At 35.2% G+C, this 15,542-nt stretch overlaps 1 protein-coding gene across 1 annotated transcript in view; it reads left to right on the forward strand.

The window, feature by feature from the left end:
- Positions 1-15,542, forward strand: part of INPP4B (inositol polyphosphate-4-phosphatase type II B) — a 759,315-nt gene that overhangs the window by 112,470 nt on the left and 631,303 nt on the right. The window contains exon 2 of the mRNA XM_042935411.1: positions 15,116-15,178. The gene's annotated coding sequence lies outside the window, so the exon portion shown is untranslated. The remainder of the gene's footprint in view (positions 1-15,115; positions 15,179-15,542) is intronic.

A 15,542-nucleotide genomic window follows, 5' to 3' on the forward strand; every position in this document is an offset into this window, starting at 1 on the left:
CCCCAAATTCTTTCTTTAAAAACTTTTTTGGGGGGTGCCTGGATGGCTCAGTCAGTTAAGCTTCCAACTCTTGAATTTGGCTTAGCTCATGATCCCAAGGGGCATGGGATCGAGCCTCACATTGGGCTCCACATTGAGTGTGGAGCCTGTTTAAGATTCTCTCTCTCTCTCTCTCTCTCTCTCTCTCTCTCTGCTCCTCCTCTCCTGCTTGTATGCCTTTCTCTCTCTCTCTAAAAATTAAAAATTAAAAAATAAAAAAAAATTTTTTGGTTGGGTCTATTGGTGATAAACTCTGTTTTGATACATCCAAATAGGTAATTATTTTGCCTCTGCCTCAAATCACAGTATGGGAACAGAGTCTTAACTGACAGTTACTTTTCTCAGTGGTTAGAATGTGTTACTCTATAGTCTTCTGATATGCATTATTGTTTTGATATTCTGCTGCTGTTCTATTTGTCATTGCTTATTGCTAACTGCACTTCTTAGAGTCAAACCCAAAATGGGGATTCTCAACTTTGTTGAAATCAGAAAAAGAAAATTAGGAAAACATTATAGCACAGGGAAAGCAGTAGTCAAAGATGTAGATTTAGCAGAAGACTAGCCTGATTCCATAAGACAATCTGCATCCTGTAGTACCATAAAAATGTCCCACATTAATGCTAGGGAACTGGCCTTGGTATCCATTTATTAGTTATTCTTTGGCCATGGGCTATCCCTGGAAGACTGTAGAAACTCTTGAGGACATTTATCAAGAGAAGGGTAGGTGTGGGTTCAGTGGTTGGTAGAGAGAATATGGGCATGGCACCAGCAGTGTCTACTAAAGTAGTCAATCTTTTATTGTTGGCTGCTTTTAAGACCTCTTTGTCTTTAGTATTCTATAGTTTTACTGTTGTTGCTAGGTGTACATATTTTTGTATTTATTCTGCTTGGAAAACAGTGTATTTCCCGGATCTCAAGTTTCAATTCTGGTAAACTGTTAGCCAATTATCTTTCTTGGTATTACCTCTTCCAGGAGGCAGAATTTAAGAAGACTAAAAATACCTCCTAAAATTTTTTGCCCTCGTTGTCTCACTTGCTTCACCCTAGGCCTGGATCTAGTCTCCTCCATTTTCTCTTATCCCTTTTTCATGGAATTTGACCACAAGTTAGAGCTTTGCATTTTTCCTCCATCTTAAGTAGATTTCATTGCCTTTTCTTTCTTTGTTGTATTTTATATAATTGCTCAATTGAGAGTTTATTAACACTCTTTGAAGTTGTACCCAATTTTGTATTCAATGCATATGTAGAATGTATTTTTATTTTTGTTTTTCTAGCAGTTGCCTTTTAAAATTCTAATTGGCTTTAATATTCTGTTTTTAGTTCCCTCTTTTACATATTTAGAGAATTTTGAAATTTTCATTTTATGTTGTGTTCCTGACAATTATAAAATCTGATGTCTTGGCAGTCTAATTCTGATGTTTATTGCTTCTTTGGATTCTTCTTTATGAAGGCCTATTTTCTTGTAGGTTGTGTAATTTTGGATTGTGTGCTCATCTGGGCTTTTAAAAAATTCTGGAGATTCTGAGAGGTCTGTGAAGAAGTTATATTATTTTGAAGTAGATTTAATTTGCTTCTTTAAGTTAATTTCTCTGCTTGAAGTTTTTCAAGATTTATAACCAGTGTAAAACCAAGGCTAACAGCTGTGGGGGGAAGAACTATGGTTTATACATTTTAGAATTTTAGAAATTTTATGATTTGCTTTTTCTCTACTCCAAGCTAGGGATATCATAGATAAGTTACCCCCTGTCACTTCCCTATGGTACAAGACTTTTTTTTTTAATTTTACATTCTCTTGGGCTTTTTAGATGTTCTGAATTTCAACTCCTTATTTTGTTCAAACCTAAAGGCTTGTCCATTATTTCCTCTCAGGCTGAAATGCAAAAGTTCAAGATTTTATTAGTAAACAACATGAGGGCACCCATGCTTTTGCATGTGAATGCTACTATTGTTTCAATTCTGTCTACATTTTGCCACTTTAAGGTCCTTCTATGTCTTGTGAACCCAACAGTGCGTTTTAAAGTATGTTTGTTGAATTTTATCAAGCATTCTAGATGTTCTGAAAGAGAGGGTTTTTTTAGAATTACTAGTGACTATGTAACCAGGAGCAGAAATTTCCTAATTTGGCACCATATAGTTTTTAATTTTATCTCCTGTTTTTATCTATAATATTTTGATAGTGGAATATGGAGGTATTCAACTATAATTCTCTTTTCCTAGATTGTATTTTTTTTTCATTTAGATAGTTTTTAGGTTTCTGTTCATGAATACCGCCAACATTGCAAAAATTTTTTCTGCTGTTTTAGTTTTGATGTTTGTATTCTTCACAAAAGTTGTTGCTTCCTAGAATGGGAATAAAAGGTAAAAGTTAACTTAGTTAAAATTCTTTTTAATGTTAGTTAATTTCCAAATTTTTGGGCTAAGTTTTTCACTTACTCTAGTGCATTAAGGCACAGAAACCACCTACTAATAAAATATGACTAATCAAATTATCCCTCCTTATCCTACAGGATGAAATAAGTAGAAGATAGAATAGAAAGGCTTGGGGCGCCTGGGTGGCGCAGTCGGTTAAGCGTCCGACTTCAGCCAGGTCACGATCTCGCGGTCCGTGAGTTCGAGCCCCGCGTCAGGCTCTGGGCTGATGGCTCGGAGCCTGGAGCCTGTTTCCGATTCTGTGTCTCCCTCTCTCTCTGCCCCTCCCCCGTTCATGCTCTGTCTCTCTCTGTCCCAAAAATAAATAAAAAACGTTGAAAAAAAAAAATTAAAAAAAAAAAAAAAAAAAGAAAGGCTTACTGTAAAGCAGTATAAAATTTCTGTCCGTGGGTCAAACCAAAAATGTTATGAAAGTAGGCAAAGTGTTCATGTCTCTCTTAAACAGCTATTTTAAATCTTAAGAGCAGTGGTATATATAAAAAAGTTATCATAGTGACTAGCTTGAGCAAAATGTGCCCATATCATTTTTCAAATATAAAGTTAGTTCAGTTACATTATGAATATTGAAAAGAAACATTATTTTTTCTTACATTTCTCTTAATCTAATGTACTAATGGCTTATTTAATTTAAGCCTCCTACATTGATATTGAAATTTCTCTATTATTGATGTTATTTCTAGATTCCTGATGGTGCTCTTTCTGTTTTTGTAGGTGGTACTTTATTTTATTTTTTCTTTAGTGGTGGCAGTGTGCACCCATATGTTCTATTTGTAATTTTTTTGGACATTTCAGCCCATTTTTTTTTCAGTATACATTTCTAAAAGATAAGGATATTTATCTTATGTAACGCAATGTGGTTATCGCACCTGACACAATTAAAATCAATTCCTTTTTACTATTTAATTCCCAGACTACATTCAAACATTCTTAATTTTTCTATCACAAAATTGTAATGAGTGATCTTCCTTGATTCTATATGCCCAAGTAAATTAACCTTCTTACCCAAGCTAGCTCATAAGTTGGAAATCCATTCAAGGGCCAATGCAAAGAGATAAGGTAATAAGGAAATTTGATCATTTTTTTTTTTTGAAGATATGAGTACTGGTCTTTTATTAAAAAAGTAAAAAGTGCTTACCAACACAAAACTTTGTCTTGTATCTTAAGATTGATTTTTTTTGCATTAATTTGCTGCTTTTGAAGCTTATTATTTTTTAATGTTTTTATTTATTTTTGAGAGTGAGAGCAGGGGAAGGGCAGAGAGAGAGGGGGAGAGAAGATCTGACTCTGTGATGACAGCAGCAAATGTGATGTGGGATTTGAGTTCATGAACTATGAGATCATGACCTGAGCTGAAGTTGGAGGCTCAGCCAATGAGCTATCCAGTGTCCCTTTTGAAGCTTATTTTTATGGTTTTCAATATGGATATTTCTCTTTGTTTGGGAGCTTTATTAGTTATGTTTTTTTTTTTTTTTTAAGTTTATTCATGCTTTGACAGAGCACTAGCTGAGAAGGGGCAGAGTGAGAGGCAGACAGAGAGAATCCCAAGCATGCTTCACACTGACAGGACAGAGCCTGATGAGGGGCTTGAACCCATGAACCATGAGATCATGACCTGAGTCGAAATTAAGAGTCAAGCACTTAACCGACGAAGCCACCCTGAGCCCTTGTTTGGGTTGTCATTAATGGTGGTTGTTTTATTGCCACAGCAAAATCCTTTATCTTAGTAGTAATAGTAAAATATCTTTCTGGAACCTTTCCAGGTCATCTTATGTAAAAAGCTAGAAAACCCTAGGGCAACTTTTAAGTGAATATTGAGAACTAAGAAAATTTGAGAAAAATTCACAAAGGATTTGAGATCAGCATTGTTCTATAATATAGCATCAAATTTCTCAGGATTTTGAGAAAACAGTAGCTAGTCTAGTATTGATTTTTTAACTTAGGAACTCTCATGGACATTTACAGGCTACACACTAGAACTAAAGCATTTCAACTCTTCCTGTTTTCAATTGATGGCATTTGTAGTTACTTGTGGAAGATATAGCACCTTGCAAACAAAACAGCCTTTCAGACAGCCCTAGAAGAGAAGCTTCTGTTTTAAGTCTTCAGTAGTTAATTCAGTAAAATTCAGTAACACTGCAGGCAGTAAAAGTGATAGGAATAGTGAAGTACTCAATAATAATTCTAGCAGACTGAAATATTTAGTGGTAAAATTGATAAGAATAAATTTCACAGAACCTACAGAAATAAATTAACTGAAGCAAGGATTAAGAAAGTCTTTAGTTTAGAGGAATATATCATCTAAAGCAGGTTTCTTAAACTTTAATATGCCCACTGATCACTTGAGTTTCTTGTTAAAATGAAGACTCTAACTCAGTTGGTCTTGGGTGGTGCCTGGAATTTCTGTATCTCTCTCAGGTAATGGAATGCTGCCATTTTATGGACCACATTTTGAAAATAAAGGACCTAGACTCTGAGTATTTGACTTTGGCAATAGCATGAGATAGAAGGTGAGAAAATATGCAAAATATGTAAAAATCAATTCAGAGAATAGTGCTGGTTGCATGTGTGTTTAAATGGAAATGGCATGATATATGTAAATTGATTTAAACTCTTAGGACATAGGGGCGCCTGGGTGGCTCAGTCAGTTAAGCGGCCGACTTCGCTCAGGTCATGATCTCGCGGTCCGTGAGTTCGAGCCCCGCGTCGGGCTCTGTGCTGACAGCTCAAGAGCCTGGAGCCTGTTTCCGATTCTGTGTCTCCCTCTCTCTGACCCTCCCCTGTTCATGCTCTGTCTCTCTCTGTCTCAAAAATTATATAAACGTTAAAAAAAAAATTTAAACTCTTAGGACATAGTACCCATTGTAAATTCAAAGTATATTGTGTTAACAATTCTAGCCAATACACGAAAAATATAGAAAATAGTAAAGATATACACAAAATATATATTTTTAAATAACAGACATTCAAAATAAAATGGGAGACTTCCTAGTAAGAATTAAGTAATATATTTAAATAATAGCACATAATGACCAAGCATGTGTCATAGTAATGGGTACTCACATGGAAATAGAGGGACATTAGCTCAACGGAATAGTCAAGAGAATAGAATTGGTAATTGCTACCTGCCTTCAAATCTTGCCTTTGCTCACTGTCTCTGTGGTTCAGGTAACTTCTGGTAACCAAACTGTGCTTCATTTTCCTCATCTATAAAACGGGATAATAGTATATCCATCTGTTAAGCTTATTACAAGAATTGAATGTGTAAGACAGCAACTCAAAACAATATCTGGTTTATATTTGGCAGTGGAAATGTTTATTTTTATTATTACAATAATAATAAGGTACTTCTAAGGTAATCCAGACTAAGAGATTTAAAAAATAGTTTTCAAAAAGTAGTTTTTAAACGTCTTTTATTGCTAAATTGCCTCTGGGAAAAGATTTTGATTATTTTTTTGAATAAACACCAGAAAGTGTAAACTTATGATTAAATAAATAAAATTATCAGTAGAATTAGAGTATATCACTTAGAAAAGAATGTTTTCATCAACCTAGTTAAAATATGATTATTAAAAAAGGGGCAGAAATCAATTATTCCTAGTATTTGCTTTTAGTATGCTTTAAACCTGGGATGTGACTTTTGTTGTTATTTCTGCCTTTTCTCTGGCATAGATTAAGCATACATTTCAAAATGCCTATGCTGTGGTTATTACCTTTGTGGTTTTTCATTATTGATGCTTAATCTAAGTATAATTATAATTCAGAGAAGAAAACAGGTTTTCTATCTTATTGCTTGCAGACAGAGATAAATAGGTATTCATTATATTTCTGTTTTCTATTTATATTTTCTTTCCAAAGCTTAAATGCAGAAACTTCTAAAAACCTACAATTACAAACCTTTGTTTTATTTGTGTTTTTCTTTTCTGTAATAATTGTTTCATAAAGAAATAAGCAAAGGAAAATTAGAAAGCGATTAGAAGGTAGACATTTAGTATTTGCAAAAAGAAATAATTTAAAAGTTCACGTATAATGCTTAAAATCTGACTCTAAGTGTTTCCTGCCTAATGTAGTCCAAATTAAAAAAAAAATTCTCAAACATATGTACTGTTAAATGTGCAACTATGTTTAAAAGTGGAATATACATACACTTTATGCTAGATTCCCTTTTATTGAACCGTGTCAACAATGAAGAAGTAATTTGAAGAGGAATGTATAGGTTGAAAATATGGAAGATGGCTTGTATTTCAGGGAAAACACTAATGTTCTCTCTCTAGATGCTGTCCTGAATTATCACACCTGTAGATGCTGAGAAAGAACATTTGCAAATTGAAATCTGCTCTTTCTTTCTGGTTGTCTTTAAAATCAGGAATTATCTTTAAAATCTCCTTGTGCCTTTGGTTCAAGTGGTATAGACAGATGGGTGGGGATCCAAATGCCACTTGAAAAGTAAAGTTTATTGAAATATAACATGCAGGGGTGCCTGGGTGGCTCAGTTTGTTCAGCATTTGACTTCGACTCAGGTCATGATCTTATGGTTCATGAGTTCAAGCCCCACAAAGAGCTTTGTACTGACAGTGAGGAGCCTGCTTGAGATTTTCTCTTTCCCTCTCTCTCTCTGCCTCTCCCCTGCTTGCACCCTCTCTCTCTCTCTCTCTCTCTCTCAAAAATAAATAAATAAATAAGTAAATAAATGTATGTATGTATGTATGTATGTATGTATGTATGTATGTTCCTTCTGTTAAAAAAAGAAATATGCATATAGGAAAGTAAGCAAATCAAGTGTGCAGCTTGATAAAATTTTGCAGGTGAACCCACCTTGAAGATCCAACAGCTAGCTCAAGAAAAAGAGTATAATATCAGTACCTTAAAAGCACCCCATGTCCTCTCCTAGTCACTATATATTCCACAAGGGGGATATGCTATATACTGTGATATAGTGTGTACTTTTTTGCATATGACTTATTACCCTGATTATTGTTTGTGATATTCATCTATGTTATTCATGTAACTGTGATTTGTTTATTGTCATTAATGTATGGCTTTTCATTGTGAGAGTAAGTCTTAATTTTCTTAATTAGTTCTTCTATTAATGGAGATTTGAACTATTTCCAGTTAGTCCCTATTATGAAGTGTGTTACTATGTACATCCATTTATATAATTTTTGGCAACCATAGTATGCCTTTATAGTGGTTATAAACTGAGGAGTGGAACTTGCCCAGCCACAAGGTGTGAATATGTCCACCTTATAAATACTACTAAACTGTTTTCTGAAGTTATATCAATTTCCACTCTCTGGCCTTTGCAAGCAGGATATGACAGGTCCATTACTTCATATCCTTGCAACTCTTGATGTTATCTGTCCTTTTTATTTTGGCTACAGTGGGCATCTCATTGTGATTTTAATTTGCATTTCCAAGGGACTAATAAGGTTGAGGAAATTTTAATATATTTGTTGAAAATTTGAATGCTTTCTTTTGTGAAATGTCCATGTATGTCATTTGCGCATTTTTCTTTGGAGTTGTCTGCCTTGTTCTTATTGATTTGTAGAAGTTTATTTAAATATCCTGAATATGAGTCATTATCTGATATATGTATTGCAAGTTTCTTCTTATACTATGTGGCTTGCCATTTCATTCTCTACTTGGCATCTTCTGATAAACAGAAGTTCTTAATTTAAATGCAATCAAACATCATATTTTCCCTTTATAGCCACCATTTCTTCTGTGCTGTTTAAGAAATCATTGTCTACCCCAAAGGGAAAGATATTCTCTTCTGAAAGCTTTATTGTTTTATCATCCATGTTTAAGTATACAACCCTCTGAAAGTGATTTTTTGTACATGTAGGAGTTAAGATTCGTGTTTTATCCCAAATGGATATATAATTCATTCAGTATCATTTAATGGAAAGATTGACCTTTTCTTATTGTGTAATTCTTGCGTAATTAGTTGTCATAATTTGTGTGGTTTTTTGTTTTGTTTTGTTTTGTTGTTTATTTCATGTATCTGTTTATTTTTGTACCAATTCCACATCATGTTAATTATGAAAGCTTTATAATAAGCGGATATAATAATCTGATAATTGAAGACCTCCAAATTTGTTCTTCTTTAAAACCACCTTGGCTAATCTTGGCCCTTTACATTTCTGTTTAAATGTTAGCTTGTATTTTAAAATTAAAAAAAAAAAACAACTAGAATTTTTATTGTGATCACACTGAATGCATGGATCAACATCTTATAATAATGAATCTTCCAATCAATGAGTATGATGTATGTCTTTCCATTAATTTTTCTGCTTTATTTTCTCTAAGTAGTGTTTTGTCCTAATGTTTCTCTACGTAATTTTTGGTATAGAGATCATAAACATCTTTTGTGAGATTTATTCCAGGATATATGAGGTTTTATTTCTATTTAAAATGTAGAATTTCTATGTTTTTACTTTTTTGTTGTTATGGAGTAGCACAACTACGTTTTTATAATGACCCTAAATTCAGTAACCTTGCTAAATTTGCTAAATCAATGAGACTAATCGTGTTTCTGTGGACTCATTATTCATTATTTTAAGTGCATTTCATTATTTATCAAAATAAATGGATTTAAAATTATTGATATTTTTATTTAAAACAAAATCTGAATTTTATTTAAAAGTATTAACTGAATAATAGCATTAACTGATATAATAAACAGAAAAACTGGTTGAAAGTGTAGGATAGTGCGTAGGCATTTCAGCGGGCATTAGAAAAATTGGAATTACTGCCTCTTTTCTGTCCTCATGTGTATAATCTCTCCTCATCTGTATAATCTCTTGAGTAAATGAGTCTGCCAATCTGGTCTTTTGTTTCCTCATCTGTAAGAGAATAACACTGGACTAGATACATTTGAGTTCCTTTTTATTAGGGGTAGGTGAGTCAGACAACTTCTGGGTAAATGGTTGTGCTTTTTAGAATTCTTCCCTTTCTTCTACTCTTTCCCTAACAGTATTGTGACTATGGAGGCAATGGGCCTCCTGTGATCTCATTTTGGGGAAGGTAGTGGGTGGGATCACATCTGCTCAGCACTTCCGTGTTCCCTGATCAGGGCAGTTGGGAACTGCTGTCTTCCCAGGACACCATACATTGGCTGTGGGGATGATGGGATTCTGCCTCAGGTTCATGGTTTTAGATATTTCCCTTCCTCCTCTAATACTGCTTAGCTGCTCCCATGCCATGTTAAATGCTGAATGCTAGTTTTTCTCGGACAGTCTTGAGTTTTCTCCAGTACATGCCCTGAAAAGTAGTCTTCGAGTCCTAGTGTTGTTATTACCACATTCATGTAGGAGTTCAACTTAGAGAAGGGAAAGGAGGACTTGATATCTGACCTCTTCCTCCTCCATCTGTCGTCCTCTTCTGCATACAACCCTGGAACCTGAGGCAGTTTTCCATATCATTTACATCATACCCCATGTTTTCTTCACCATGGTGTCACATAGCTCCATGACCTAGTTCTCTAGTTCTGGCTTCTAATATGTTAATGACAACTAAGATTGTGTTTTTAAAAATTATTTATTATTATGTTTTTTAAGATTGAGAGACAGAGAGTGTGAGTGGGGCAGGGGCAAAGAGACAGAATCCTAAGCAGGCTCTGCACTGTCAGCACAGAGCCCCATGTGGGGCTCAAACTCATGAACTGTGATATTATGACCAGAGCCCAAACCAAGAGTCAGACACTTAGCCGACTGAGCCACCTGGGTGCATCAAAATTTATTCTCTTCTAAAGGAAATCTAATTTTCAAGACTATCACCTTGCTATGGATCTAGAATTATTCCTGGGAGTAAACCTGTGGTCTTATTTTATTTAAAAAATTTTTAATGTTTATTTATTTTTGGGAGAGACAGAGACAGTGTGAGCAGGGGAGGGGCAGAAAGAGATGGACACAGAATCTGAAGCAGGCTCCAGGCTCTGTGCTGAGCTCTGAGCTGTCATTACAGAGCCTGACCCAGGGCTCAAACCCAAACCCATGAACTGTGAGATCATGACCTGAACCGAAGGGTGACACTTAGTCAGTTGAGCCACCCAGGCGCCCCTCTTATTTTATTTACCTTGTAACAATCTTAATCCTTTTGAGGCAAGTGCTACCCCTGTCGGGAAGGTGATGTCAAACATAGAGAAATGCAAAAGCATTGCATATAGATTATATTTTCAAATAATGACATCCTTGTTTTATGATGGGACATCACCTCTCATATTCCCTTGTCTTTTGCTTCTGTTCTATTTGACATATTAGTTTGTTCAAACTTTTTAAAAAATTTTATACGGCAACAATAAGGTCTTACTATGTAATTTCTGTCATGGAACATTGTAAGATATTTGTGCCTTAAAAGTTAGCTCTGTCTTATCTTTGTTAATAGATATCTAATACATAGAAGTGAGTATGTAGTTATTAGAAACCTCCTCCTAGGTGCTGAGCATTTAAATAAGTACTGAAGAAGATAGGTGAGAGGCAAAAGGTATATGGGGAGACATGACAAGACAAGACAACCCAAGAAGGCAATATAAATGATAGGCATTGGTATAATTGCTACACAGGTCAGAGAACGACAAAATCAACTAAGTCCAAAATACCTGGGGATCGCTTTTTGGACAAATTGGCATTAAAGTTTTGACAGGGTGGTAAATTTGGAACATGCCAAAAAGTAAGAATTTAACCACAACCAGAAGGAAATAATATGGAGAGTGGAACTGGATGAGAACAACATGGCTATTGAGAACTCTGCCTGACTGAAGATGAGAAATTATGTTGAAGAATAGGACAGATATAACATTAATTGTATTATGTTGAATTTATATATAAAATACATGGAATGCTCAAGAAACATAAAAAAAAATAGTGTATCTAGTAGACATTTCATACAATTTTTAGCTGCTTCCCCCAAGAGTCTCTTAAAGCTCAAATTGTGAAGACTAATCTCACAGAGTGTAAAATCAGAAAATATTGACTACTTAAAGCAATAGATATCAGATATCAAAATGCTTTATAAAACAGGTCACCTTTTAGAAATTCCCTAGTATGAGCATGAGAACTGGTTAGATAGCTCCTACATTCCTAATCCAAAAGGGGTGGGAGGTCTACAGATTAAAGGCATATTTCTTCAGAGTGAACTGAGGGTCCATCAGGAATGTCCACAAGAAGGGAGGTTGGTGGAGTGTTTCACCTTTTCCCCTCCCAGTGATAAAAAGAGGTGCTTCAACAAAACTCACTGAGAGTTTAATATGTGTCCCTTTAAGTTTTGGGGGTGGTTGTGGAAACAGTGGACTAATTTCTGATGAAACTAAAGCCGAGATGAGCTAGCGAGCGTTTATGTAGAGGAAGCAGAGGTACTGAATTGAGAATAACCCGTTTTTCCAGGGTTTGTTAGAGAGCTCTCTGTGCTGTAGGTATGACCCATGGATGTGAGAGAACAATAAGAGAGTTGCTCATGGGCTGAACTGGCCTCAGCAGGGAGAAGCTGAAGGTGTCATATGGAGCTGTGGATGTAGTAAGTGGTAAAGCGAGACAGTATGACTCATATCAAGGCAGTTCAGATGAATGGAGGCCAGTGACTGGAGAAGGGGAAGCAGTCACTGAAAAACCTGGAAAGGCATCCAGTAGTTGAGAATCAGCTTTAAATAGGTAACAGCTCTCTTAGCTCAGTGAATAGAAAGTAAATTTTCCTCCTCCATTTACCTCTTCTTTCCTTACCTTCCCTTTTTCACTCCACTCTTATATTGTAGAGGCATTGTGGCCAAGGTTAACTGGCTGGGGAAGAGGACCTGTGATAAAAACATAGGACCAACTTATCCTTCTTCGTTGGCTGTTGGTTTTCACTTGCAGCAGATCCTAGCTATGGATGGGAGACAAGTTAAACTTTAAATCAGCTTTTTAATGTAGCTGGGTATTCTAAATTCTAAATTGAGAATTATTTGCTGACTTAGTGTAACTGTAAGAATTTTTTAAGCTCCAAATGATCAGGGTATGGGTGGGGGCCTAATTCTTGTTGGCTCAAAAGATGCCGCATTAGTTTACTGGGACCGCCATAACAAAGTACCAGAAACTGGGTACTTAGAATAAGATAAATTTATTCCCTCACAATTCTAGAGGCTGTAAGTTCAGAATAAGGGGGTCAACAGGGCCATGTTCTCTCTGAGCTCTAGGGGAGAACCTGTTCCATGATTTTCTCTTAGCTTCTGGTGTTGTTCTGGTACCAAGCAATCCTTGGCATTCCTTGGCTTGTTGACTTCAGTCTCTTCTTCCCTCATCACATGGTATTCTCTTGTCTGCATGTGTCTATCTTTGTGTCTCATTTTATAAGGACATCAGTCAAATTGGATTAAGGGTCTCCCCTACTCCATATAACATCATCTTAACTCATATTTTAATTACATCTGGAAAGACTCCGTTTTCCAAATAAGGTCACGTTCACAAGTGCTAGTGTAGGACTTTAACATATTTCTTGGTGGGCACAATCACAATCCAACCCACAAGAGATGTTAAGCAGACTTTGGTCGGCTTGATTCTAGCACCTTGTAGTTGGGGACTGTTGTTGGTGCGAACCAAAGTCCCTTTCACGTTTATTTCTAGTCATATATGCTCTACTCTTTCAAAATATACAGTATGACATTTCAGTCTAAAACAGTGTTACTTAATCTGTTACTATTAGGGAGGAAGCTACTGGAAATACCTTTTTATATTTTGTCTACTTTCTCCCAGTGGTGTTACCAGTGTTTGTCTTCTTTGACATCCTCTGAGCATTTTAATGAGAGATTGAGGGGAAGCTCTGAAGTCACCCTCATGCTAATCTGGTCTCCATGCTTTTTTATGCTTCCAGTTCTTTGACTGCATTGTCCTAGCTCCCTGGAAAGACATATCCTTACTTACCTGCCTTCCAGACTTAGTCTTGCAAAGTTTCTCTTCTGTGACATTTTCTTAGACCAAACAGGTCTGCTTGTCAGCCAGTGTGTATCAGTACAGCTATTCTGACTGACTTTTTAAAGATTATTTTTTAAATCCTCTTTTCCTGACTGCAGAACATTCTTTCAATACCTTCTGTTGCTCCAACACATTATGTATCATTTAATGATTTAAACTTGCCATTTACACCAATTACACGAAATGACTGTCTACAGATGTGTTTCCTCTACTGAACTGTATTTTTCTTGAGTCACTTTTTGTTTATTGTGGTTTCTCTAAAGTCTGTCCATACCCTTGGCTTGCAGTAGGGGCTCACTAGGTGTTTTCTGAATGGGATTGAGTACTGATAAAAGTACACAAGGGCCAATTGCTTTAAGAGAATCTTGGAGGACTTCTTTAAATGAAAATCTTTAGCAAAATCAAGGGGAGCCAATGCAGTAGAGTGGTTGACAGCTTGCTGATCTTCCTGAAAAATCTTTTTTCCCTACCTGCCCAAAGACCTAAAATGACTTTATTTATTTATTTTTGTCATCATTAACAAATCTGCAAATTAGGTGGTGTCCAGTGTGATATTATTTTAATCATTCCACCACATGGCTCAGAGGCAGTGATTTTTAATGGAGTAGCAAGATTTTTTTAAAAAAGGGAACAATGAAAATAATAATAATGATATTGAAAACTATATCAGCTAACATTCATTAGTTCTATATCCTTTATATATTTTTATTTCATTTATTTATCAGCTCTGTGGAGTAGGAAAAATTATTATTCTGATACAGATGAAAAGTGAAGGTTTACAGTTTAATTTACTTGCCCAAATTCACATAGCTTGTAAGATGTAGTGATTGCAGTTATATGGCTATTCTTATAATGACTGTTATAGTCAATTAATCAATGATGCTTTTAACTGTTGACATTCATTCAAATAACTTTCTTAAGGGATGAATTTAAAATTCTTACCTAGATATGTTACATTCCTTTCTGGAAAGCTATTGCTCAGACTTGAATTTATCCTCCAATCTGAACATTCAGATAATGATGCAATAAAATCTCTTATGGGATACTCATCAAGATTGTTATATGCTAAGAGAGGGAATAAGATATATTTTCATACTTTTGACTTTTATAAAGTGCATTCCTCCTTGTTGCTGCATAGAAAAACTCTAAAATTGCATCATATGAGCAGGGTAATCTGCAATTATTTACAGAGGCATCCCATAATATCTCATGTTATCACTTTTGTGGAAAGACAGAATAGGAAGACACCCAAGCTTTCATGAATATTTTAAAACCCATACTCACTGCAGGAGGGAGAAAAGTAAGTTTAGATAATTGCCAATTCATTTCAGTCAGTTGTATTCCAAGTAAATGTTCTGTCCCAACATGGCTTCCATCTTATCTTTTGAAATGGCAGAAGCTAAAGCTTTTTGTTGCTCAAAGTGCTAGTTTTGTTCCCATGTGAGAAGGGAGAGAAGCAAAGAAAACACGGCTTAGTATCTGCCACAGTCACCCATGTTCTCAGCTCCAGGAGAGAGGGGACCTTTGGGGAAATTATTTGGCATTTATAGCCAAGTGGTTCCCAAGGCAGCTGCTGAATGGAGCTGAGTATTTTGTTAAATGATTTTCCTCTCTGACCTTTATTACTAATGAATCTCCCTCAAGAAGTATTTAAAGAGTAAAAAAGAAAGGCTGTTTTTATTAATCTTTTTTCTCTTTGCCCACAGAACCCAAGGAAATGGTGTTACCTGGCAAGCAATCTGCTGTCTTTTATGAAAAATCAGATCAAGGTAATGCTTATTTTGAATTGATAAATTTTTTAGTCTTTTTAACTTTGATACATTAAAATAATTGGCTTTCTTTGATTAATGGTTTCAGCTATTGAATAAACCTTCAAAAAATTAAATCATCACCTGAAAAGTATAGGAAACAATTTATGATGATCACCGTATTTGTGAAGTGAATAAATTTTAAAGTATATATTAGCTTATCAAAACATTATAGATAATGGTTAATTTTGTGACATTTTTCTTTCATTTATGTTAATATGTGAATAGGATCTTGACTAGAAGATTGCATTCTCTTTGGAAATAGCTCCAATTAGTGTATCATGTTTACAAATGGTAGACAATAAGAGAATTAGATTATTTATCA

Source organism: Panthera leo, chromosome B1, assembly GCF_018350215.1.
Source record: "Panthera leo isolate Ple1 chromosome B1, P.leo_Ple1_pat1.1, whole genome shotgun sequence".
NCBI lineage: Eukaryota > Metazoa > Chordata > Mammalia > Carnivora > Felidae > Panthera > Panthera leo.